Source organism: Lycorma delicatula, chromosome 4 (genome assembly GCF_047948215.1).
Source record: "Lycorma delicatula isolate Av1 chromosome 4, ASM4794821v1, whole genome shotgun sequence".
Lineage (NCBI taxonomy): Eukaryota > Metazoa > Arthropoda > Insecta > Hemiptera > Fulgoridae > Lycorma > Lycorma delicatula.
The window spans coordinates 106,926,744-106,954,501 of NC_134458.1; the positions used below are offsets into that span (position 1 = coordinate 106,926,744).

The following is a 27,758-nucleotide window of genomic DNA, read 5'->3' on the forward strand; positions in this document are numbered from 1 at the left end:
TTGATCTTTTGAAAAAGTATTATTTTTATGGTATTCTATCATTAACAAATAATTTTTAAAAAGTTCTGTAATACTGTTGTTTCTTACGCATGAATGTTGTCTACTGAATTAATAAACTGTTCTAGATATATACGTTACGTCAATGTAGTCGGGCATTCCCATACCCTGTTATAACAGCCTATGTAAATTCTTCTGGCGCAAATACAGTACACTATTCTACAATCAAATTCTCAAGGGATGATAAAACATTTTTAGAAAAGGGCAGAACATATTTTATTAGTAAATTTCTAAAGAAAAGTCATATTACCTTATTTTTTAAAAGGGGCAATTACTCTCTAATTAAAACTGAGATTCATCTGTTAGGTGTTGATTGTATATACGCTTGGGTACGTATAGAATTAAAAGTGAAGGGAGTTAATCAGATATAGCGTTCATTTCCTCTCTTTTCTATTATAATATACTCTGTTCATGACCTGAACTGAATACTTCTACACCCTTGTTTGGCTGTGTTGATATTTATATCAATTCAGCCAAACATCGGAAAACAGCTGCCTAAGTACAACTATTACTCACATTCTATGATAAATTAAACAAGTTCTAACTTACATTTTACCTTAAAATTCTATTAAATTATTACTAAACAAATTTCAAATGTGAACGAACGGGCCGAGGAGGCTGCCAAGAGAGCTGCAATAAACGGCATCCGAGTGCAATCAACATGTGAAAGAGAAGGCTTCATGAGATCAGTCCGTGTAAAATTGCGATCTCAGTGGAATAGATTCTGGCTGCTGAGTCCTCCCACGGCAGTACACAACATCCGGGAGAATGTGCTCGAGAAATCTCCATCCCCGAGCAACAGAAGAGACCAAGTCATCTTAAGTCGGCTAAGAATTGGACACACCAGGCTTACCCACGCTCACCTACTTGGCTCTTTTCAGAAGATCTGTGAGGCTTGCAAGGTCAAATGGTCCGTGTACCATCTGCTCGTTGATTGCTTAATCTTTAGAACCACCCGACAAAATTTGGACCTGGATTCGGATATGAAATTTCTATTAAACCAGAACGAAGGTATAAAACGTCTGTTGTGGTTCCTCTCCTACAGTGGAATGAAGAATACGATTTAGTGATTTTTCTCTGATTTATGTATTTTATTTTGTATTTATTGTTGTCACTTATCTATGTTTGTTATTTATTATTCCTATTTCTTTATTGTTTTTTTTTTGTTGTTTATGATTTTTGTTTTTTATATAGTACTACTTGATAGTGTTACTGTAGTCGCTAATGACTATAATTGTTGATGCGACTATAAATAAAAGCATTAAAAAAAATGTCAAATTTTCTTAAATTTATAAATTGAATAATCTTTTTTTAAAGTATAACTAACGTAGTGTAATGTAATTAAAAATAAATACATTTAAAAAAATATATAATTTCTTCATTGTTTCATTTTATAGTGTAAGAATTATTAAATTGGTATTTTTTTCGAATATTGGCGCCACTGTATGTTTGTTTAAATATCCAGTTTATTTCGTTTTAACAATGTAGCAGTGTTATTTGATTAAATGCCTCGAACAGAATAGATAAGATAAGAGTAATTTTAGCTTCAGTTTAATTTCGCTATCGACGTTTAATACGAATTTTTACAATTTGACAAACACAATGCCATTGAGTTCCTGTAACTGCATGCCGTTCTACCGAGAATCAGGACATGTCGCAATGAATATTCTCTGCGGCTTTACGAAGCCTACAGTGTTATGGGGTTGCAATAAACGTACTTCTGATCAGAAGTCAGTATGCGTGTCGATACGCGGCTGAAAAATTCGAACCTCATTGGAGTGACCGTCTACTTATCCTGTATAGTTGGGTCACCGCGAATCGGGTACGAGTCCGAATACAGTAGTCGACCAGAATTATTTCATTAGAGAAGTGTGAGTCGACTATATTGAACAACACAGGCAAGGTAAAATTGGGGGAAACTGTAGGATCGTCGAAATCTATGAGACGCTGTTCTCAGTCAAGCGCAAAAATCATGATGGTCGCCTCTATCTGCAGCAATGGGTTTTTGACGGCATTTGTAATGAAACTCCGAGTGTTTCGTGTGTAAGTTACTGATAAATCGATTCAAACCCTGCTGAATTCTGCTAGCGAAGACAAAGTTAATAACGGGGGCATATTGTACAGGGATTCCTGACACGCGTACCAAATTGAAACGCCGCTGGCGTTTCGGAAGAGTTCCGCCGTTATACTGTAAATCATCGGTACCATTTCGTCGATCTTCACAGCGGTTGTTGTACTCAAACCAATGAACGCTTGTGGGAGTGTTGAAATGGCGGAATAAAAAATAAAATTGATAAATGAAGATAAAGAAAGTATCTAACACTTAGTTGCCTATGGTTGTAATCTAGTTCATATATAACAACAAACACTAAAGGAATCTGTATATCTAAAAGAAAAATTAATATATTGACATAAAAATGATACTCATATATTAAACGAATCTATTTTGTAAATTATTATTTGTAATAATAATGCGTACTATTTTATTTTTATAGTTCTTTTTTAATCTAAATAATTTATTTGATTTTTTGTAATTATTATAGGATTAGAATTTATAATTTAATACAAATAACGTCAACGATTTTAGCGAATTTTTCTTTTAAATTCCTTTTTTTGAACCGTATACAGTACTGCTCTTTTAACAAAAATTTCAAAACATTTTATATTTCCGTTAGGATTATCATAATTGAGTTGTGTGTTATTTTCTGCTCTTCCTGGCATTGTCACTCTGACAGTCGTTATTAACGCGTTTCGGAGTACCTCGATTCTCAAAACTGGTGCTAAAAGTAGCACTAAAGTAGTTTGAGAATGAAACTATCCCGAAACTCGTCAACTACGAATGTTAGATGATAATGCTAGGAAGGGCAGAAAATAACACTCTAATCAGTTATTATAAAAATATTCACTTAGGTATGACTTGAGACTTTGTTAGTTATACTCGTATTTCTATGTGTAGATTTAATTCAAAACACTTTTAAAGGACCGGTGTGTTACCGGAACATATTAGAAATATCCTAAATGGACAAGATGAAACCACACCCTGTCGATACAACTGGGTTTTACATCATTCGTTTCCAGAAAAAAGAGAATAGATATATTTATAAAATAACATTTTAAACTTAGCACTATTTGATTGGTAAAACAGTTATAATAAAGTTTTTAGTGGAAAAACTAATGCAAAATTGTGAATATATTTGAATGGGAAAATGATAGTGTTACCAAAATATCTGAATGGAGAAAAAGTTTCTCTCAAACATTACAGATGCATAAGTAAAATAAACAAAATTCAATTCGGTACAGAATGATTAGTTGGGCAGAATGTTTTCAACACTTAATACTCATATTTATTTTAACTTAGTTGTACGGAATAGTAACCATTAACTAAATATGGTCATGCAAAATTATGAATTTTAGAGATTTTAACTATATTTCCCCTTATTTTTTTTTTTTTGAAGCGTAATTTACTTATAACTAAGGGTGGTATAAAAATTGTATTTACAGATCGATCTGTAATGTGTGCAAAAAAGCAATTCAAGAAATGGTATCACACTTAGAGCGACATTAAAAATTTTTCTTTTTGTCAGTGTTATTAAGGGGATCAATTGAATAGTTAGCAGTTAGCTTAATGTTATCAAGTATGCCAATTAATTCATCTTATATGTCCATTTATTTTTAATATTGAGTCAATTAATCTTATTATTATATGAATGTAGATTTGTAGATTAAACAAGATATACTTCATTTTTTTTCATTACATATTTACATAATATTTAGTGTTAATGTATTTTGAATGTACACTGTACGAATAATCAATCAGTGGAGTGAAACATTTGAAATAAACATATCCCACGCACAAGTTTCAAGCTTATGTGGCGATATCATCAGGCAAAAAAAAGACACAGCAGATCTATAACGGTGAATTTGAGTATTTTGTTATTAATATAAAAGTGAGATAGCATTAAACATAAAAAACTGCTGAAACAATTTTTTTGTTGTTGAAATACTTATTAGTTGATTAACTTATTTATGTTTCAACAGCACAAAATAATGAACATGTTACTAAATCAACTGTTACTGATTTGTATTACTTTGCCGATCTCCGTGGCAGAATGGTGGCATCTCGGTCTTTCATCCGAGGGTCATGGGTTCGAATTACTCATGGTATTTTTCATACGCTAAGAAATTCCGTTTCCATATTCCCACTAGTAAGCTTTAAAGCTTTGTGCTGAATTAATTCATTAAGCACTTAAAACATTAATAAATAAACTGTGAAGGCAAAATTATATCTGACATGTTTTTCAAATCAAACTATTTACTTTTAAACTTATTGTATTGAAGATAAATAAAAGTGCTTGAAAACAGGATTTCAATATTTAATCAACATGGTTACTTATAAAAAGACTTAATAAAATAATATTTTAATATACATAATTATGAAAAAGTTAATAAAAGTAATTTAAATGTAATTTAATACGGCTGTATTATAACGTTCGAATTACGCGACTGGAACTTGTATCGTAATAGGAGTCATTTATGAAACAGATTTTCATTATGATACAGATTTTCAATCAATCAAAAGCTTATTCTTTACCACTGACCAATCAGAAGCGGGTATTGTTTAATTTATCAGCTGTTTTTAGGTAGATTTCATAAGAAAGGTAATTTAATATAAGTTTAAAATGAATTACTGGATATGATTTAGAAATAACTTAAAATTTAGAAATAAAATTGCTTTTTATTTTTGTATTTTCATTATAAATAATACACTATTACGCTTTCGATAAATGTGTTCACGTAATTAAACAAATATCATTTGAAATTTGAGAGATTTCTGCGATTTACTATTTAAATTATAGGTAAATCTATTCGCTAAAATTTACATTTAAAATTATTTTCATGTAGTAAAAATATTATTTAAGAAATGTTTCTTACAATCATAGTAATCTTACTGACTAAAACAAATCATTCAGACTTATATACTAAATTTTTTCTGTTTTTTCCGTTGATTTTTTCGAATCTTAAACATGATTGGAAAGCTGTAACACAATTTGTTGCCTACATTACATGTTATTTTGATGTTACATCAGTATTGTTCGTTTTTTTTTATTATAAATTACTCATATTTTTAATTAATATTTTTTGACCTCAATTTTTCTTATATATCCGATTTACCTATTTGTGTTCTTTATGTATATTATTTAAAAATAAATAATAAATCTCCTTTGAAAGTATATATTTTACGTACTATAAACTTTCTTTGAGCATCAGTACTACAAATATAATACTGCTGTACTAAATTTTATTTCTAAATAGATTGTTTGAACGAGTTGTACTGTAATATATGTATTTATCAAAACAGCATAACATCACTTCCTATTTATTTTAAAAGATGCTTAGTAGATTGCTTTAAAGTAAGTCTTAAACTATAAATAATTTATGGTCCGCAAAGTATAACTTGGCAGCTGAGTTTAGTGTGTAATTTCACCATCAGATAAATTAATTCATAAAAAACGAAATTCACATTTTACTTATAAAATTGTATAAAGTAATCGGTTTGGTAATTTATAATAGTTTAAGTAAGGGTTACATTAAAATTGGAAAAGGATTGTAATTTTTAACCGGCTGATTATCGTCTTTACAAAATTGACTGGTTTCAATGGTTTTTTTATTATTTTATGAGTAGTTTCTCTGGTTGACTAATTGTAATTTTCTGTTACATCACATAATTGGAAAAGTTTTTTGAATGAAAAATTTAGATTATTTGTACGCATTATTAAAATTATTTTTGTCATCATTATTTAGTATTGAACTGTTATATTTTAATGTAAGATAATGCTAATAGCCTGATGTTTTACTGGTAGTAAAATTATTTTCTAACGAAAAAATAGAAAATTTCCGACAACTCTATCTGAGCTGTTTCTAGGATTATTTTTGGACTTGTTGGATCCAAGGGATGTTTTTCGGTCGTTCTATGTTGCTCAGAATTTTGTGGGTGAGCCTTGTTGTTGCTGTGGATATGGCCGTAACTTAAATCTTCTTCTTCTCATGTCTGGATAATTTTTCGGTTGTTTTAAGCGATTTCAATATATAGCCGTCTTCTGCTCTTTCCGGACCGAGAATCTTTCTCGTAATTTTGGGTTCTTCTTTAAAGTTATTTTTCAGCTAACGTTTTCTGTGAGGGTTTCGCATAAATTGTGTATTATTATTACTATTATTATTTATTAATGTGAAGGCTGTTATTATTACTGTTTGAGCTATTAATTCTAACATTAACTGTTAAAATCTGTTACTAGATGTAATTCTGAAGATAATTCAAAATAAAAAAGTTACTGCTGGGCGTTTTACCTGGTTTTATTACTATCTCGATTTTCTTATTTAAAAAACAAAAGGTTATTTCAATATGGTGGATCAAAAATAGCGAACAAAAATTTCAAACACACCATAAGTTTCAAACCGCACTTGTTTCTATCTCATAATATACCTCAGTTTTGAAATATGAAGTCGTTTCCATACTTTAATATTAACTCTGTATTCGAACAAAATTTAAAAAAAAGAAAACATACGGAAGCGTAGTGAAAGTACTCTCCATAGTCATCAGTCAGTAATGTTCACTATCACTAGAAAAAATGCTTACAACATTACCCAAACTGTAAGAGTATTTTTGGAACTGTCTCAAACTACCACAGTCAATAAATATAGAAGGCTGAAATTAATTGTAGCAAGTGACTAGAAAAAATGAGCATTAAAACATCACAATGGGGTAATTTAATAATAAATATAATTTTGCTTGTCTAGTGTAATAATAATTCTTGTATAGCAATTAGAAAAAGTAGTCAGAGAAATAAACACCCAATAACAATCTGCGTACTGTAAAACGATAGGATAGACGCCTTCATGTTATTTGGATATTACAGTATTATAGTATTTTCAACTATCATCTGAGTAAAAGTTCAGAATATATTTATGAATACAAATCAGTACAACGCATTAATTTAAATATAAGTTTTAAATCAACTTTTAGATTATTATGTTTGTCAGTTTTATAATATATGATGACATTTTAGACATTAATCTTTCATTTAGTAACGTAATAAGTTCTATGTTAAGTCTACAACTATCGGTTAATTTATTGTAATATGTATATTTTTACGCAATTAATTTATGTGTCTGCAACTTGAGACTCAGTATATTGTTTTATTATGTTTTTCGTGTATGTATGTTGGTGTGTGCATTATAGGGCAAGATAATAAACGTTGAAAGGAATGGTGACCTTTTCTTTAAATATAGTTACGAGTATATTTTACTCTTTGGACAGATGTTCATTCAGAATAATATTTGCAACTGTTTATTTGATCAATTATTATAGTGTTGGTTACCATTGTTATTAATATTAATTGATTTGCAATATTCATCCATTGGGTGATTTGCTGTATGTATGAAATCTTTACACATTTTTCAATCCGAGGCTATTTTCTAATTATTTAAAATTTATTTAAAAGAGAAATGTAGCAATTAAAATGTGTCAATGAAGGTTTGAACAAAAAAAATTTGCTTAAACTTTGGTATCTTACACAAGTAAATAAATGAAAATAACTGAAATATATTTAAATTATAAAAGAAATTTGATTTTCCCATTTTAAAAAACATCGGGGAAATTAATTTAAAAAAAATAAATTAAGTGTATATATTGACTTTTAAAATTAGTGTTTTAACACATACAGTGTTATTATAATATGGAAACGGATTCATATTTCAAAACTGAGGGATGCTAGGAGGTAAAAACAAGTGCGGATCTATATTTTTACAAAATTCCTACTTCATGGTGTTAGAAATGTTTGTCCGCCATCTTCGATCTGCCACAATCAATCAAACATTTTTTTAAATAAGAAGGTGGACATATGGCACATGATTTTCACGTAAGTTTTACGAGAAAAACGGTAACGAAAACCGTTTCTCAATAAAAGCCTTTGAATTCCAGTTACAAGCAATCAAAATTGCAAAAACGGGAAAATCACGGTAGTAATAAAACAAAGTAAAACGCCCGGTAGTAACTTATTTGTTTCGTATTACCATAAGAATTGTATCCAATAATAAACTTTAAATAATTAATGTTGGTTTGTTTGGCATTTCTCCACCACCCCATTCGGTCGCCTTAAAGCATAAGACCGAATGTCCGTAGCACAAACGGCTACTGTTCCTCAACACGGTTTAGCGACCAATATCCTAATTAGCTCCTAGAGCTTACCTAACGGCGTGAGTGGAATAAGGGTGGTTCCCTACACCACTCGCTTGCGTGACCCAGCGCTCACTTGTCGTATATTACTAAAATGGGTAGGCGCACCCCGTCTACATACTAAAATATGTGACCTGTCAAAAAATTAAAAATTTATTCTGTCAAGGACAGCAATTTGCTGCCACGCCTGGATCGCTGAATGCCAGCAAGTACCTGTCCACCATATTATAGCGCTTGGAGCTATATTTGACCGATGGCCAGCCATTTTTCGAGGGTAGCCTCCTACGGCTAGCGGTAGGAGTCTTATATCCCATAAACTATTGATGACGGTTGAACAAAGTAGCGGCATGAAGGAACTCCCACACGGTCCGACAATGCGGCTCACGCCATATTGATTCGCCGCTTATGAGTGGCCAATTTTCCCCTTCACCTCTAAGTTCCAGGGTGGCCTGAGTTCTGGCTCCCAAGAGCTAGGCAGTCGAACATCATGTGTTCGTTCGAATGGACCTCCCCGCAGACGCACAGATCATCAGCTGCCAGGTGGAACCGAAATAAATATTGGTTCAAATTCGCGTGGTTGGAGAGCATTTGGGCTCCCGTTGCTCTTAAAAACGAACTAGAGGCGTACCATCCCCCTAAGCCCTGTATAAATCTATACAAGGACCTACCGTTACTTGTGGCGTGCCATTCTTGCTGCTGTGCTTCCATCGCGAGGCTGTAAAGCCTCCTCCGCAGGCGGGAGATGGGCTACTGTTTGAAATTTATAGCCGGTGCATTGCGATCACCGTTCCGCTCCGGTACAAGCCCAGCTCTAAACCGCATCCCAAATACCTCGGCCTCCCTGCCTTTTCGTAATTGCCACATGGCCGCCCGAACTTTCACTACTAAATCGATTGGGAGAGCCTTTCCCAATACGGTGGTAGCCTCGTAGGAGCCTGTTTTAAACACACCAGTGCATACGATTAAGGGTCTGCACTGGGCACTCCTTAAATTTTGAATAAGTGCTCGATTTCTTTCCAACTTACCCGCTCAAACGAACCCAGTATAAGAGGTGATACTTTCCAAGACACCTCGGTACGTCATATACAAATGACGGCCCGACAGCCTGTAATCCTTCCGAGCAATCCTCCAAAGCTTGTGCATTACAGAGACGGCGTCCGCCGCTACTTGCCTAATGTGGTTGCTAAACGGCAACTTCTCATCAAACAAAACACCTTAGTACTTATGAACTCTAACTCGCCTGATTACACAGCCTTTATACTTAATATGGGGATTACGACTGTACGATAATTTGTCTGCACCCTTGACAAGCATACACTTCGTCTTGGGCACAGAAATCATTAAATTTTACATGTTCATCCAGCCCTCTGCAGTTGACAAAGCCGCTTGCGCCCGGTATTCCAGCTGTGGTCGTGAATTACCAAGAACTAACAAGTGAGAGTCATCGGCGAAAGCCTTGGCCGTGACCCCTTCAGGGAATGTCAATTCCAGAAATCCGCCAAAAACCAGGTTCCACAGCAAGGGACCGAGAACGGAACCCTGCGGGCGTCTTCTGGTAACTGATTTTTCCAAAACTGGGTGCGCATCTTTAAACAGAGCCATACGGTTAGACAAATAGTCACATACCACGGCCTGCAGGGCTACGGGATCATTGCGGCGTTCTAGAGAACAGAACTCCAACACAAGGAAGGAAATACTGCCTCTATGTCAATAAAAATTGCCAAAACATATTTACAGTCGGCGCTTTCCACCTCGGCAACAGCATTTAAGATGCAATCCTCGGTGCTAACCCCTTTCATGAATTGGCCTCGATTTAGAAAATCGTTTATATCGATGTTTTCCCAGAGCCGTTCCACAACCAGCCTTTCAAGCAATTTGCCGATTACCGGCAAGAGGCTGATGGGTCGATAACTGCTGACCTCTCTCGGATCCTTTCCTAATTTTAAGAGCACCCTCACCAAAGTCATCTTCCAACGAGTCGGAAAGCAACCCCAGCTAAGGCACCCTGAGAACAGTCTGCCAAGCGGGTCTCTTATGACAGGCAGCAGATGATAGAATATGTCCTGGTCAAGCTAGTCAATCCCCGGTGCCTTTCTCAGTGCCATTCGAGAAACCACTCGGTCTATATCTACGGGATCCACAGCCCGTACGCCAGGGAATGTTGTCTCACCCGCCCTGACGCCGATTTCTGCTTCACCTTCCGGAACATCTAGAAACAGAGTATCCAGGAACTCCTGGTAGGTCGCCACAGATGTTAAAGTGTGGTCCCGACCACCAAACCCGCATCGAACACTGGACAGCACGTGCAATGGCTTTGGCCGGTAACAGCGAGGTGCCAGGGGCTGTGTTGCAACTCGCGCATAGAGTCTTGCCAAAATTTGAGTTTGGCTTCCTTGATAGCATGAACGTAATCATTTCGGGCGCGCCGATAGAGCCGCAGACCCTCAGCGCGCACGTCGTAAACAATAACCCCCGTTAGGGGGCGACGCTGGTATCTTCTAGCGGACCTAACTCTATCGCGCAGCACGCTCAGGTCAGAGGACCACCACTTCTTCCGGGTTTCCGCCTGCGTCAGACGGCTCGCCGTTAACAGTTAATGTTGGAATTAACGCCTTATACACTAATAATAACAGTTCTCACAACAACAACAACAATAATAATAATAATAATAATAATAATAATAATAATAATATACATTACCTAATAATTTGCTGCCCTGTTACAAATTAATTGGTTTGGCCAATTGATATTAATTATTTTAATTATCACAATATTGAATTTTTAAGTTAAGTTAAATGTTTTCGGTTCTATATTATTTCATACAATAAATTAAACTAAAGTTTTAACTATTTAAACATTTTGAAATGTTTGAAAATTTCAAACACACCAGAAGGCAGTAAATTTGTAATTATGTGAATCCCACATACTTCTACCTCCTAGTATACCTCAATTTTGAAATATGAAGCCGTTTTCATACTTCAATACCATGCTGCGCGCACACACATACACACACAACACACACACACACACATATATAAACTTGTTAAAAACCAGGTTATGCTTTTATTTATAAATAAATTTTAATGTTTATTAAAAATAATAAATCTGAATTGTTCAAATAGGGAGGTTTTTATATTACTCTCAATTGAAGTTGTATTTTTTAACTGTTTTAATTTTTGTCTGCTCAGACATGACAAAATAAAATAAACTTTAAAAAAGATTATAAACAGATATTGACAAAAAAATATTCTAAAAATAATCCTTTTTCAAACACTGCGGATTTGCAAAAGGATTTCAGATTTCAACGGTTTCAAGTAGGAAAGTACAAGGATTTCAGATTTCAACGGAAATATCCGTTTTAACCATCAGTGAATCCATTTTGACTAGTTTCGGCGCGAGTCTGTACATACCTATGTAAGTACGAGTATGTACGTATATACGTACGTACGTATCTATCTCGCGTAACTCAAAAACGATTAGCCGTAGGATGTTAAAATTTTAGATTGCAGTCGACTGAACCAAAAGTATCCAAAAAAGCTCAAAATCCAAAAAAAATTGAATTTTGGAGTTTTTCTGAACTGGAGTAATAAGCCCTCATTGAGAGCTTTTCAACGATATATCATAAGGGGTACTTATTTTCATTTGTTCTAGAGTTAAAGCCAAATGAAATTTTAATTATTGAAATATTTGTATTTTACAAGCCACACATGTTCGAATGAGAACCTGTGTTCGTATTTTTTTAATTTCTTTTTTTGTAATTTAAATATATTGATTTATTAGTAATTATTAACCTCTGATTATAAAAAAAATGCGATAAATAATAATATATATAAAAAAAAAGATATATCAGAAAATATTAATGAAATAAAATTTTATGCATTTTTCATTTTAAAGAAAAAAAATGTGTATGTGTAATTTAATAGTTTTACAAGGAAGTCCTGTGGTGTCCACATCAGAATTTTTATTCTTATCTAAATCAACAAGTCGGCGTAAAATTAAAAATAATATTGAAAAAATCATATTGAAAAATTTAACTAAAAATAATACCTTATTATAATACGTATATCTATACGTATTAATAATATTTTGTGATCATTTTTTTGGTGTTGACTTGAAACACTTGGTGTTGAAAAATAGTAATAATCTAAGGATTATTTAAAGTCAGTTTGATGTTTATAAAATTTTTTTTTTATTTTAAATCTGAGAGCTAGAAAAGAAAATTCATAAATATGAAGGTGAGAAACCTGCATCTTTATAAAAATAAGAATAGTAATATTTATGAATGGCTAAAAGTAACTACTAACGAGCGTATAACTAGCTAAGTAACTACTAACGAGGTAACTTTATTTACTCTAAGCTTTTCAGAAATTAAAAAAGATTTCACTGAAAAAATTATTTAAAATACAAATGTTTTACGTAAAATCTATTCTTACTTGGCTATTCTAATTATTAAACGATCATTATTAGTAATTAGGATAGAAAAAAAAACAATTAAAATAAAAATAATAATAGTAATAAATAAGAAAATAAGTAAATGAAAAAAAAAAGCAAAACTATTGTCGCTTCATCCAATCACAATAAAATTAGTCATTTTTTTTAGTGCAATCTTTTCTTTCAATTCATCTCAATAATTGTTTAGGATAGCAGTTTAATGAAAAATCATTAACGAGCAATCTTTGATAAGAAGAATAGCCATTTATTCTTATAAAATAACAATATCCATTCCTATCAAAAACAGAAAAAGACATTTTTTCATGTAATTCATTACAACCGTTGAGCTTAAGTGAAGGACCTTTTTACGATACCATTGCAATTATACTTTCCTGGCATCATAGTTCTATAGCTATGCTGCCAGGAAAGCATGATAATCAGTAAAAAAATGGGATATGGGTTTTTTTTCATTTCATCTTTCAGGGATCCAAAAAAACAAAAAGGTTGGGGGTAAAAAATTAATACGTATGTACGTGTGTTAGCGTGTTTGAAGCTTAATAACGTTCGATTGGATCAACCAATTTTGATGAAATTGTGTACAGGGACTCGTGTGTGTATAAGGTAGTTTGTTGGTAAAATTTTGGGGTTAATATTTTTAGTGAATGTGTGAGTTTTTGGGAGCCGATTTTCTCAAAGTTTTGCAATTATAACCCCACTTTAATTAAGTGTAGTACATTCGAGCATGATTATCTTATCATTTTTAAAACCTTTTACCCCAAAATTTTCCAAAAATCATTAAAAAAAATCTTTTTATTTACAGCATATTTTTTAATCGAATTTTTCAATGTCTTCCTATATATATATATATATATATATATATATATATATATATATATATATATATACCGTATTACCAACGTACCATGTCTTGGAAGACATTAAACAATTCGTTTAAAAAATATGCTGTAAATAAAAAGATTTTTTTAATGATTTCTGTAGAATTTTATATTAGAATATATATATATATATATATATCACAGTAATGTAGTAGTATATAGTCCTTCTGAGGCATAGTAGTAGGGAGCAATATTGTGGGTGGGGTAGTCGATCAAAGTATAAAAATATCGATTGTTTGTTTTTTTTTTTATTAACATTTTCAGCTTATTTAAACTTTTAATAAATTAAAATTTTAAATGATAAGATTTTAGTAATAATATACAATGAAACTTCATTATAATTCACCCCACACTAAAAAAAAAAATTAAGTACTTTTTGTTGATTTTACACTTTTTAGTGGAATTTTTTTATAATTTCTTCTATTTAACTTAGTAATTTTAGAAAAATCGAAAAACAAATCTTAGAAGGTAATTTTGGAGGTGTGGGAGTAGAAAAAAAATACAGATTTTTTGAATTTAACTTTTTTTTGTTTATCTAAACGTAAACATCGAAGTCATACAGCCATTCCAGAACAATCTATTTAAGAGGTAACAGAATCGCCGTGGTTTGAGAAAAACACTTAAATACCCGATTATTTGGGATTGCCAACCGTCTGAGAAGAGATACGGCGATTCGGTACAAGATTCAAAATGAAACTGAAAAAATATGTGAACTAACCAGTAGTTTACCTATTAAGATATTAACCTATGTATACATTTACAGTTCTTTGAAGGATTTCAATAGAAACCCTTTCTGCATGACTATTCTTGTATTATTATTTACTTATATTTCGAGTAAATTAGAACCGAATGTAAATTAAACACTGCGGCAAAATGAAATCTAAACGTATTATGATAATTTTACGATAAAACGTCATCATAAATTGCTTCCCACCCCAAACAAGTAATCTCAGGTAATTTTTTTCATGTCTAATTATCTTTCCACTATATTAAAATAAATTACCAATGCCAGGAAAATTTAATATTAATTTTATTTTTAAAAAAATGTATTTTTGTTGTCCGCTTTTTTAATAAATTACCGAAATATTCTTCCCACCAATCTATTTAAAATAAAAATAAAAGAGTTGTTACTTTGTTGATGAATTTTTAAATAATTCTGAAATAAGACTAAAAAAAAAAATCACCTTGAATTTCTTGCATCCCCTATTCTATGTAAAAAGTAGAAAAAATTTAGTTTTAAGAAAATTACTTTAAAAAATTTTCATTTATGGATGACTAAAAATAAAAGTGTGAGACGCGCTCTAATTATAAAGTGGCTGTTTACCATGTACGTAATATTGTTATTTATTTTGTATCTTCACGTATTTACTTTACAATTATTTCATAAACATTATTTTGTTTATATAATAGTATATTGTGTTTATATAATATTATTTCATACCTCATATTTCTATTTCTATTTATTATTATGAAATCTAATTACTTTTATAATATTAATTCTATTTTGACAATTAATTTTGTATTTTACGATGCTGATCTGATTAAGATTTTAATACAATTTTTCTTGATCTATCCAGGAATATGCTAGGATATTTATTTTTGTTGTTCATGGAGTAGCATACCTACCCATTCCTGACATGATTTATATAATGTTACTTATTAATAACCGAACAGAATAAAATACTTGTTTAATTTTTTTTTTATAAGTTCTCCATAGTTTTTTTTAAATTTTTAAATATGATGAATAGTGTAATGACATCAGATTTTATTGAAGCTCTCTTAAACAATCCATTTTTTGTAAATAGTGATCTTGAGAAAAAAATAAGAGAAAATTGTCAAGGTAACGTGTCGTTCAGAAGCATTTTCATATGGAACTTCCAGAGGAACATGATCATGGTCTGCAAAACAAAACCTAAAACAAAAGTCGTCGAGTTGATGTATTTTTTTATGAATAAGGCTTAAACGTAAAAAAAAAAAATAATAAAAATATAATAATCAGATTGAGCGTTTCCTTGTTTTTAAAGTTGTAAAAATAAATTTAGTGCTTACTACATCGTGATTCACAAAAATGTAACAAATATTCAGGATATGTTCTAAAGGGGAAAATAAAAAAGAAATTTCAAATAAACATATAACGCTTCGTTAGCGAGTGTCGGCTAGCGAGAGATTTCGCTCTGATTTCTGCGCCTTCGATCAAATTAAGAAAGAATATAATTCTTGGAATCCAAATTAAGAAATAAATTTAGTGTTTTTATACAAAATTTGACCCGAAATGAAAAAATTGCGCCAGGACTGTATTTTTAATAGTTTTTTAAGAATTACAAACGTGTAAAAAAAATGCTGTACAAACAAACGCACAGACAATTTGAGTTAAGATTTTAACTTGAAAAAAGTTTTTATTGTTCGTATACGACATACTTAAATGTAGGTAAATGATATAGAAATGTAAAAAAGTAAAACATATTATTATGCTAAATATTTTTTATACATAGAATATCTACAGCAGAATATTTGATGTTGAATAAATTTCAATAAAATACAACCGAATAGTTAATTTTAAGTCCAGTAAAATACTAGATTATTTAATAATTTAAAAAATAACCGGTAGCAGTTGTATTGCTGTTTGCAATAAATTCTGTTCTCATCAGTCTCGTAAAGCGTGTATATAAATTATTTACAATGTTGAACAAGCAACATTTTACCTCTATTGAATTGTATCTACTTTTACATACTTCATAGAGTACATTTATTTTAAGTAATTCAATATCATATATAGTTAATCTTCATATAAATCTCCAACTAATCAGAAAAAGTAAAAAGGATTAATTAATCGATTTAGTTAAATGGTTGTTACAATAGGTAGCCAATTAATTTAGAAATGAATTATTTTCAGAAAAAAAACATTGTTGTTGAATAAATTCCATATCCATTATAAATTAAATGTGATAATTCTGAAATGCACTATTATTCTATGTAATTTATGTATATTGCAATGCTAATATTTTCTTTTTATTATTTTACCTCTATTAAAAAAAAGTGGATTTATTAATTGGAACAGTTAAAATTATCAAATATTATGCAGTCCGACAATTCTTTGTTTGTTTCACGTATAATTTTATCGATCCATTTTAATAATTTCAGACTTTTCTCAGCTATTTATCAAATGAGGTGTCATTTTGTTTACAATAAAAGGCACTTTTATTTTGATAAATATTACAATACAGGTAAAAGGCACTTTAATAATAGGTAAAAGCACTTTTATTGTAATGTAAATACTTTTATTGTAATATTGTAAACATTATACCATAAGATTACGAAGCATTACGATAAAATTCTTCCATAAAATAGGCCTACGGAGCTTTTAATTTTTAAATGACCACAATTTATAATTTTCAAAGGTAAAATTTTCAAACTGTTTTGTTTATAGAAGATCTTGTTGAGTATATGTATACTAAATTTCATTAAAATATCTTAATACGTTCTTAAGATATATATTCTTATTAAAAAAAACAAAATGGTGGATAAAATGGAAATAAAGAAAAACAGGCCTTTTGTCCATATGAAAGTTTTTATTTATTTTGATATCCAGAATCAAATCCATTAAGTTTGGCCAACAACTCCCAGGGCACTTTGTATTGAAGTTATAAACTTGGCTATCTACGTATAAGTGGTAACATAATCTGTAACTATTATAGCATTATATTACTACAATAGTATCAAATGCTGAAATAGTTAAAAATAACTAAAAAATGTTAATAAATGTTGAAAATAGTTTAAGCAATTAAAAGACAGCATTTTAAGCTTTCACTTCGTTTTTTACAGTACTGTTCAAATTAATTTTTAGTGGTTTTATTAAACTATAAAATTGTTTTGTTTTAGATATTGATAGTTAAAAAAAATATATTTAAAACAATCCTTCAAAGAAAGTTAAAAAACTTTTTTTAGATTTTTATTTTATACGTGCATTTCGTAGCATTTACTTTTTACCTTTTTACGTAGTTTATGTTAAAAAATGTTTTATGTTTGTAACATAAGATAACTACTTTCTACAAAACTGAGAAAATTCAAAATCGCTTAGATTTCACAAAATTGAACGATTTGAAGTCAAACAAAAATTAAAAAGTTGAACATCAATATTGTTTCATGAAAACTTGAATAATTCAGTCAAAAATTACATAAAAATTATTCTCAAGAATTCTCTGAGTGAATACCATACGTAAAGACTGTCTGTCAAGACTTGCCTGTCGGTGAATCAAATATTTCTTCTATTCTTAACCAAGCTCAATTTACTTTTAGCCAATAACATTCTGATTCACTCTCATCTTTGTCCCTCCAAAAATTACTATGAATTTCGTACTTCTTTGTCGATGGTGCATAATTTTATTAGATTACTAATATTTTTTCCGTTTTATTAAAAATTTTCTTTCTGCTCAATTTTATAGTGTTCAATTTTCTATTTACGTTGCCCGACAGAAACCATAAATCTTTTCATCATTTATTTAATTATAAATTTTGAATTGACAAAGAAATTTTAAAGGATAAGGATAAAATTTTATTTCATTAATAACTTCTGATATTTTTTTTATTGTTATTATTGAATTATTATTTATCGTAAAAACGTTTTTACAATCAGTGGTTAATAATTATTAATAAATCAATATATTTAAATTAAAAAAAAAAAGTTAAAACAAGAAAGGAAATGAAGTCTGATTTGAACCGATGTGCCTTTCCCTTCTAAGATCCAAATATTTAGTTAATTAAAATTTTATTTGGCTATAACTCTGGAACCAATGAAAATAAGCACCACTTACGATATTTCGTTAAAAATCTCTCAATGAGGGCTTATTATTGCAATTAAGCAAAAGTCCAAAATCCAATTTTGGACACTTTTGGTCCAGTCGATTGCATTAAAAACGGGAGGTGCTCAACTAGATGTTACAACAGTCCTAAATCCAAAATTTCAACATACTACGGCTAATCATTTTTGAGTAATGCGAGATGCATACGTACGTACAGACGTCACGGAGAAACTAGTCAAAATGGATTCAGGGGTGGTCAAAATGGATATTTCCGTTGAAATCTGAAAACCCAAATTTTTTGCAATCACAATACTTCCTTTACCTTGTACAATGAAGTAGTAATTAAGATTTAAGTTTTTTGTTTTTTTTGTTTCTAAATGAATGTTTTACAAGTAAATTTAATGAAAAAATTCATAAATTATTTTTACGATTTTAAATTGTACAATTAAACATTTTTGTATTTATTTACACAAACATTTTTACAAAGTCTGCGAGAAATCTAAATTTCATAGAATTTAGATTACTTAATAGCCGCTACTTACTTTCATGATTAAAAAATAATAATATTTTTGTGATTTAATTAATATTTTTTTTAAATTGTTTGAATACTCTGATTTTATCTGGATTTACATCGGTATACATGCAGTCTTCCATTATAAAAAGCTAACCATGATTCTCATTTTTATAAAATCAAAAATAACAAATAATTTGTTGAATGGTAAATAGATTTTTCATAAATAAACCAAAAATTGTACAAAAAGAGGACTGTTTATACATTCTCTTCTTGTAGTTGTTGGTGTAAAATAAATTGACAGTGAAGATGTAAAGAAAATGAAAAAACTTACCTGCAAATATAATATTTAAAATATTAAATGAATAGATATATAAAAGAAATAAAAGTAATATTTTCTGATTTGTCTTATCTGAGCTTTGTGGGATTTCTTCGTTTTCAAAAACAGAGTTTTCCCTCTCACATTTAACGTCTGTTTTCAAACGCGCATCTTTTTCTGCCAGAAATAAATAAGTTTTTATTTTCTCGTGATCAAATGAACTATTGTAATGAAAATGAAAATCTAAAACTATAACATTCTGATTTTGTTTTATCTCATTTTGGGTTTTGATAGTTTGAAAACGATTTTATTTTTTAAAAACGAGTGTACAAAAAAATAATATAGGAGTTTGAAAGATATTTGATATCTTTTAAATTGTATTTTCCGTAATGAATTGCAGGTAGAATGAAATAGTAACTCTCTTACAGATTTCCTCTACTAGTGTTCAATGTGAGCACGTTTCGTCATGCGGCACATATCCAACGAACTTTTAATTCGTAACAATAAAAAAGACAATTCCTTTATTTGCTAATAATTTTAATTTGTTCATTATTTCTTTTTAAATGGTTTCTCCACCTAACGCTAGATTTAGAGAATTTTTCAGTATAGATCAGTCAATTGTTTTGCCTGTTAATTTCCGCCGCTTGTAGTTCAACATAGTTTTTACAAAATGCGTTCATCTATCTATGTATGTATTTTACTCTCTCGCTCTTTTCCTATATATATAGTTGCCACATACATGCCAAGGGTCATATTGGCGGGGGCAACCCTGGCGGCAGCAGAGTACAGTATACGTACGTGCCGGCACAGCGCCACTCCCCACCGATTAGCTGACTGCGTAACTCTCCCACCACAGCGGCGCTGCGGCCCCATCACTCGCAGGCGCCTATAAAATAGCGAACGGCAGAACGGTTAAATAAAACAAGGGGATTGCTGTTTTCCCCAACACTCGCGAAAGCGAAGTTTTTGAAACAAAATTGTAAGATCAAAATTTCCTTTCCCACCTCAAGAAGGCGAAGAAGATCGCAGACGGACAGCGACGAACGAGGAAGAATAGCCCGGCAATCGCCTGCCGGAAGAGAGAAGAGGCCTGCGCTTTTCCCCGTGATGCCCTTCTCAGGGCCACGGGGCAATACAAGGTTTACGATCTGTAGATTAATTACAGCCTGGTTACGGAAAGGCAGGCTGAAGAAAAATAAAATTGACCTGCCAACACGGACTAGAAACCGGCCTGACCGAGCCCAGCCGAGATGTAGCTACGAAGACAGCCAGAGGGAAGAAATTCCCCTAACTTCACCTCACCAAACACACATCATCCTTTCCCAATACTTACCTACAATTGTGTTCCCAGCCAGTACATACGACTCCCTCCGGGAGGAGAGCGCATTGCTTCCTCCAAACACTAAGGTCCCCGAAAGACCTACTCCTGTTAGGTCGAAAGGACTTCAGAGGACGGTGAAGTGGTATCACGCCGGGATAACGAAGCTCATGTGCGCCTACATATCAACACGATCAGTCCCAATCAACAAATTCAAACCGGTCTAAAGGATGGGAACGCAGATAACAATTCATCCATAAATAAAACAAAATAACTATAACCGCCACTAAATAAATAATGACCCGCCCGATAAACGAAAGACACAGCAGCAAGGGACAGCAAGAAGACCACCGACGCCGACCAGATACTATGGAACTCTGGGGGCCACTACTGTCATTCTGTAGTGGGGACGCAACTGCCGCTGAGGGGAAGCTTGGTTCGATTCCAATGGACTAGCCGCAACTCCCCGACTACAACCGAGGCGATATCGCCGTAGACCTGCTAACCGGACCCAACAGCCCTTCTCAGGGCTACCTTTCAAATAGCACAAACGACCCTTTTCAGAGCCATCACTCAAAAAACCTCAAAAAGCCCTTTTCAGGGCTACCAAAAGGTTTTAAAGTGCCACGTGCCATCGGAGCCATTCGGCGACAGTGTATATATATATATATAGTGGTTTCTGTGAGTCTGTTACTATTTTACGCAAAAACTACTCAACCGAGCAAGTTGAAAATTTATATGAACTTACCGTTTATCTCTGGAAAGAGCCTGAAATGTTTCACAGTTTCAAGACGGATGTCTTTTAATATCTTGTGGTAAAAACCGGATTATATTTCTTACCGATATTCAATTTTATTGCGGGCAAACAGGTGATCAAATCAAATTCGGAGACCACTTGAAGTACTTAAAATGAAATTTTTTTACAAAAAAAAGCCTTTGCTTCAATATATTTTTCATTTATCGAGAAAAGTAGCTTTAAAGTTGCGACAGAGTTGGGAGCGGCGGCTCAACCAACACAGCCACTACCATTGTAACTGTGTGTGGGACGCGATGCGCCACGACTAGCTGCACCTGCATCCGGTTACTTGACTAAAAATCTTACAAATAAAAAATAAATCAACAAAAAAATATGAAGCGAAGTTTCACTGTCACCTTCTCGTAGTGTTTGTCGGAAAACGTTAAGAACCGTGTAAAATACTTTTTTAACGTGAAAATTTTTTTTTCGAAGTACTGGTGGTAACCTGTTATAACTACTATTTTTAAGATGGGGCCCACTATTTTGAAACCCGTACACTTCACATTTACTCTGAGTTTCGGGTCCTTTGCTGACCAAACTGAAGAAAATGTAATAGGTTTTATAAAATTGAACAGGTTTTAATTATTATTTATGACTATTAGTTTTACAAGCGTGAGGATAACGAACAAAGTGGTGTCCACTTTATTGTGAACAAAGTGGTGGAGGAGGATTATTTGTTTATGAGGATATTGATAAAAGTGGAGGCGGACCCACTGGTTAGACAAGAAGGGCAAACAAAGCGGGCTCGATCCGGCTAGTAAGAAATAAAATGTACGTGTACTCTATAATGTGTAAAAAAGCTTTTGCAACCAAACCGTGATTCCGATTTCAATTAAATATTGTATAGCCTCTTCTCTATATGACATTAGTATCTGCATTGTATTGATTTTACAATTTACATATATTTGGAAATTCCAATGAGAAATATACGCACGCACACACACACACACACACACACACACACACACACATATATATATATATATATATATATATATATATATACATGTATACATTCATTGTCGCCGAATGGATTCGATGGCACGTGGCACTTTAAAACCTTTTGGTAACCAATATATATATATATGGCTTGTTTCAGTTCAATTTCAATCTTTTATTGAATCATGTTGAACCGTTTATTCTATTTATCTATTTTAGTTTAAATTTAACCATTTCATTCATCAATTTCATTTATTACTTTGTACATTTAAAAAAACCTTTTTCTGCAAATTTTATCTTTTTTTGTAAATATTATTCTTAACTCTTCACGTTTCTTTTATCCTCTTTTCATTTGTTGATCATTTTTTTCTCTCTTCAGTCAGGAGTCAGTCAGGATTTAAACGCTATTTCTATAATGTAAATTTAAAATAAATTAAATCCTGTTTGTCAATAAAAAAATAAAAAGTAAATATCAAGGAGAAAGTTGTGATTATTTTTGTTGTTTTATCTACATTTATTTATTATTTCAATGCAGGTATCTGACATACATACATTATAAAAAAATAATTTCTTTGAGTATTTTTTATTCATGAATTTTTATTATTCATTTTTCTTTTACTTATTTTTGTGTTCACCTTTTCTCACTAAGGTAATATTTTTAATAATTTTATCAAACATGGCCCGTTGGTATGACTATATAATTAATAATTAAAAATTAAAAAACCCACTTCCAATAATTCTTTTATATATACGTTCAAGCGCTTTCAAAATAAAATTCCATCATCGGGAACTTAAAATATGTATGTTATAATCTTAATAAAACTAAAACTTCTTCGTCATGTAAATTTGTCAATGTAACGTAATATAACAGTGGTCGTCATTTGTTTAAAATTATGTCGACTTAACGTCCTGTCATTATAAATGTCTCCACCGTTATCTTACATAAACAAATTTACATACGAAGTTTTAGTTATATTAAGATTATAGCATACCTTTTTTTAAGTTCCTGATGATAGAATTTTATTTTGAAAGCGCTTGAACGTGTATATAAAAGAATTATTGGCCAGCGAGTTTTTTAATTATTAATTAGTAATATTTTTACTCATTTTCACTTAAGAAAAATATTATAACTGAAAATTTTTTATTCAAATATTTCTTATTTATACTTTTAAAAAGATACTTTCGCGTTATTTTAGCATATCTTCATACAATTTTGTTATGTTTTTTTAATAAAATGATTTTACTTTCTTAAATTTTGTCTTTAATGATTTTTTTTTGATTTTTTGTTATTTTCTTTTAGATCAATTTTGTTGATACGCGTTTTATATCTATTTTTTTTTTATAGTAAATATTAATCTTTACTGTATTTTCTTCCATGGTCTTTCCTGGATTATTTAATTTAAAAAAACCTGAAGGTAATTACTCTGAATAAATTATTATTACATATCTTTTAAATGATTTATATTCATGTAGAGTAATTCACGAAGAATATAACAAACCTTTAGAACATTCTAAAGTTCTACCGGTGAAAAGAAAGTTCATATAAATATATCTTCAGAACGCTTCGTAACCGAGTGTCGGCTGGCGAAAGATTGCGTCCTGATTGCTGTACCTTTGGTAAAATTAAACCAGACTGTAATCCTAGCGACTGTAATTAACGGTTGGGTTAGAATTTTATGAAATTTGACCTGAAAAAAAAATTGTCCCAAAACTATATATTTAGTAGTTTTTGAGATATCTGGGGTGTAAGGTAAAAGATTAGAGTCGAAAACACATTATTTTATGTTTGGAGTAAAATAACTTTTTTGAATGGTAATAAACACGTAAAGTTTTTAAACAAAACCTGTATTTAATTTGATTCTTAATAAAATGGTATGAATAACCACCGAAACTAAATACAAACGTAAAAATCTTGAAGTTTATTATCAGAAACAAAACACATATGGGTATGAAAAATCGAGTGTTAGGCGTCTTTTAGAAAGTCGGCCATTACTCTGTTACGTTAAAAAAATGAGTCAGTATTAAATGGAAGATGACTTGTACTTCCTGATGCAATTTGTTAATGGTTTCTCCAGTTACCTCAGCTATGTGAGATTGAGCGTTATCATGAAGCAGAATGATGCTTTTGCGCTGAAATCCAAGGCGGTTTTAACACTGTTGGCTTCAGTTTGTCGACATTTTGTAACGGCAGTAGCCCTATATTCTTCCCACGTATAAATACTATCCTAATGAAAAATGTCAGCTTAATCGGTTGAGTAGTTTTTGCGTGAAAAAGTTATAAACTTCCAGAAACAACCAGATTATATATATATATATATATCAGATATTAAACATCTATTTTTTATCTATATTTTAATCTCTTTACAGATAAATATCAGATAAATGTTAAATTAACCATTATTTTTCGTTAAAACCTTTTATTTTTCTTTAAAAACAAATAATTATATAGTAGTGATTAAAATGTAAAGAAATAATTTTTGTATGAATCTTATATTTATGAATTTATGATAATTTTTATGAAAAAATAAATATTTTAATGGAATAGATTTAAATGTTTCTTAGTCCTCAAAAAGAAAAAAGCGTTAAGTAGTAAGAAAATGGAATAGAAATCTATGTAATAAAGAATAGTTTAAAAAACCTGTATAATATATACATATATATATATATATATATATATATATATTTTACAGTGTACGAAAGGATTTCAATACTTCATACCCTCATGTTACATTCAACTACTTTTGTTATTTGAATCGTGATTCAGTAAGTTAGGCTACATTTCGTATTCTCTCTTATTTTATCTACTCATTTGTTATTCGAGTATTTTTATTTTCTTCCGTTTCTTTTTATTTAGTTTATAGTCTATAATATAATTTTAAAATATTCTTCAGCGTACCCTTTCGAGAATAAAATAATGACAAGATTTTTATTTTATATCTAAATCCTTGTGGAAATGTAATCTTGAATTACGTTTTTTAATATTTCTTGAGCTGTTTTAATTGAATTTTTAGGTAACGCTTAATATTTAAGCGTAAGAACTTTGTTAAACTTCGTTAGAATTTTCATTAGTTTTCTTTAAACTTTTTCAAATTTTAAATTAAATTAGCTGTATGTTTACACTTAATTGGTGTAGTTAAGTTTATACTTTATTATAAAATTGTTATTTAATCTCATCTCTTTATGGTAAAGTAAAACTAAGTAAGTGGAGTATATAAAAAGTACTTTATATTACAACCTACGCCTAATTAAAATTATATTATTTTAGCTGATATCCAACAATTTGGTGAATTTTCTGAAGTGAAGGTTTCAATATTGATTGGTTTGATTTTAATTAAATTTTAACGGGTTAATTATTGCCGTTATACAGAATGTTATATATCGGGTGATATTTAAGTATAGAAACAGCTTTACTGTATATCTGAAAGGTATTTGCTGGCAAAAAGAAATGGGGTTCTACGTAGTTAAACATGGCATTGTGGTGGGTTTTTAATTTTGTCCGCCATCTTGGATTAGCGATATTGAATCAAACCTAATTCTTTTAAATAGGAAGATGTATTTATGATAAAGGATCTCGATTTAAAATTTTACAAGAAAAACAACGGTGAAACCCGTGTTTTTTAATGCCTTTGTTATCGAGCATTCAAAATAGCGATGACGGAAAAATTGTAAAAACAATAAAACGAGCTGCACGAACAATTTTATTGCTTTTTACATTCATAATGCATACAATAAAAAAGTTTAAACAGTGCTATAATATTGATAATAATGAACAGAAACCAATAATTGGGAACACAACAACAAATTAAACTACTATATCAACTGATATTATTTACTAAATAAAAATTAGCTTTCAGTGTTAATATGAGCTGATATTCGTTACTTATCAGCTGTTAAGGTACATCAGTGCAGTTTGTATTACGTTACAAACAATGCAACTTATTAATTTCTCATTTTAACTTTTTATGTCAACATATTTGTAATGATGAAGCATGATAATGCTAGTAAAAATTAAGTTGTAGGCCTATTTCGAAGTCGAGAGTTCCACCGTTCAAATCCTAGTAAAGGCAGTTACTTTTATACGGATTTGAATACTAGATCGTGGATACCGGTGCTCTTTGGTGGTCGGGTTCAATTAACCACACATCTCAGAAATGGTCGACCTGAGACTTTATAAGACTACACTTCACACTGATACATTGATACATATCATCCTCATTCATCCTCTGAAGTAATACCTGATGGTGATTCCCGGAGGCTGAACAGGAAAAAAAAGAAGAAAAGTTGTAGGCCAGTGATTCAGATTTTTTTTTTTGGTGAAAGTTTTATTATTCTCTTTGTTCATTTATATAATTATATTAAATATTAAATCGTCAAATAACAATGCCTTCTTTAAGTGAAACCGAATGAATATATTTGTTGATGATGTACAGATGTAGTGATGGGTTACTTTAAACTCTTGACAGAGTTCGGCTTTTACGAGAGGTGTGATTTATTTAATAATAGATTTCTAAACAGAGAATCTATAAGTAAATCGATTGTGATCAAGACAGTACAGCGATTTGAAGAAACTGGTAGACCTATTGTAAAGAATCGTCCTCGCACCGGTATACCGAGAACAGTCACAACCGATGCAATCATTAAATGTATTGCCAACCTTAGTTGAAGACCCTAATTCATCTATCCGGAACGCTGTTGGCCGAATGACATCAGTTATTTTTCAGATCAAAGGATTGTTAAAACAAATAAATTTCCCCCTTATAAGCTACATCTGGTGCAAGAACTATCGAAGATGAATTTGACAGCCGAGTTGAGTATTGTGATATTGTATTGTAAAAATTAGACGTAGATGCAATTTCTTCTAATTCAATAATATTTACTGATGAAGCGACTTTTCCGTTAAATAGCCGTGTGAATAAGCAAAACAATCGATATTGGAACGATAATAATCCCAAATGGATACTGAAAGCTCATGCACAGCACCCTCAGAAAATGAACGTTTGGCGGGAAACGTCGGTCATTGTATTGTAGGGCATTTTATTTTAGATGAAAATCTTACAGTAGATGCTTACTGCAACTTGTTAGCCGAGAGGATTTTACCAAATATCCGGGAAAATGTTGGGCAAGAATTAAATAATAACGTATGGTTTCAGCAAGACGGGGCAGCACCTCATTGTTATCTAAGGGTACTGCAAATTTTAAATGAACAATTTCCAAACCGTTGGATAGGTCGTAGAGGAGCCGTAAAATGGCCTGCCAAGTCCCCAGACCTGTTTCCTCTGGATTACATTTTTTGGGGGTATCTGAAACATAATTTTTATAAAATAAAACTTGCAGGTATTGACTAATTGAAAATAAGAATCTACTCGTGTACCATCAGACATAATACTAGTTATAAACGGATATTATTTGTGATTATCACACTGCCGAGATGTAGAAGGAAAGCATTTCGAATGATTATT

The 27,758-nt window shown here is 31.1% G+C and overlaps 1 protein-coding gene across 1 annotated transcript in view; it reads left to right on the forward strand.

The window, feature by feature from the left end:
- The window catches only part of LOC142322689 (guanylate cyclase 32E), an 857,649-nt gene that overhangs the window by 65,699 nt on the left and 764,192 nt on the right, over positions 1 to 27,758 (forward strand). The window lies entirely within an intron of this gene.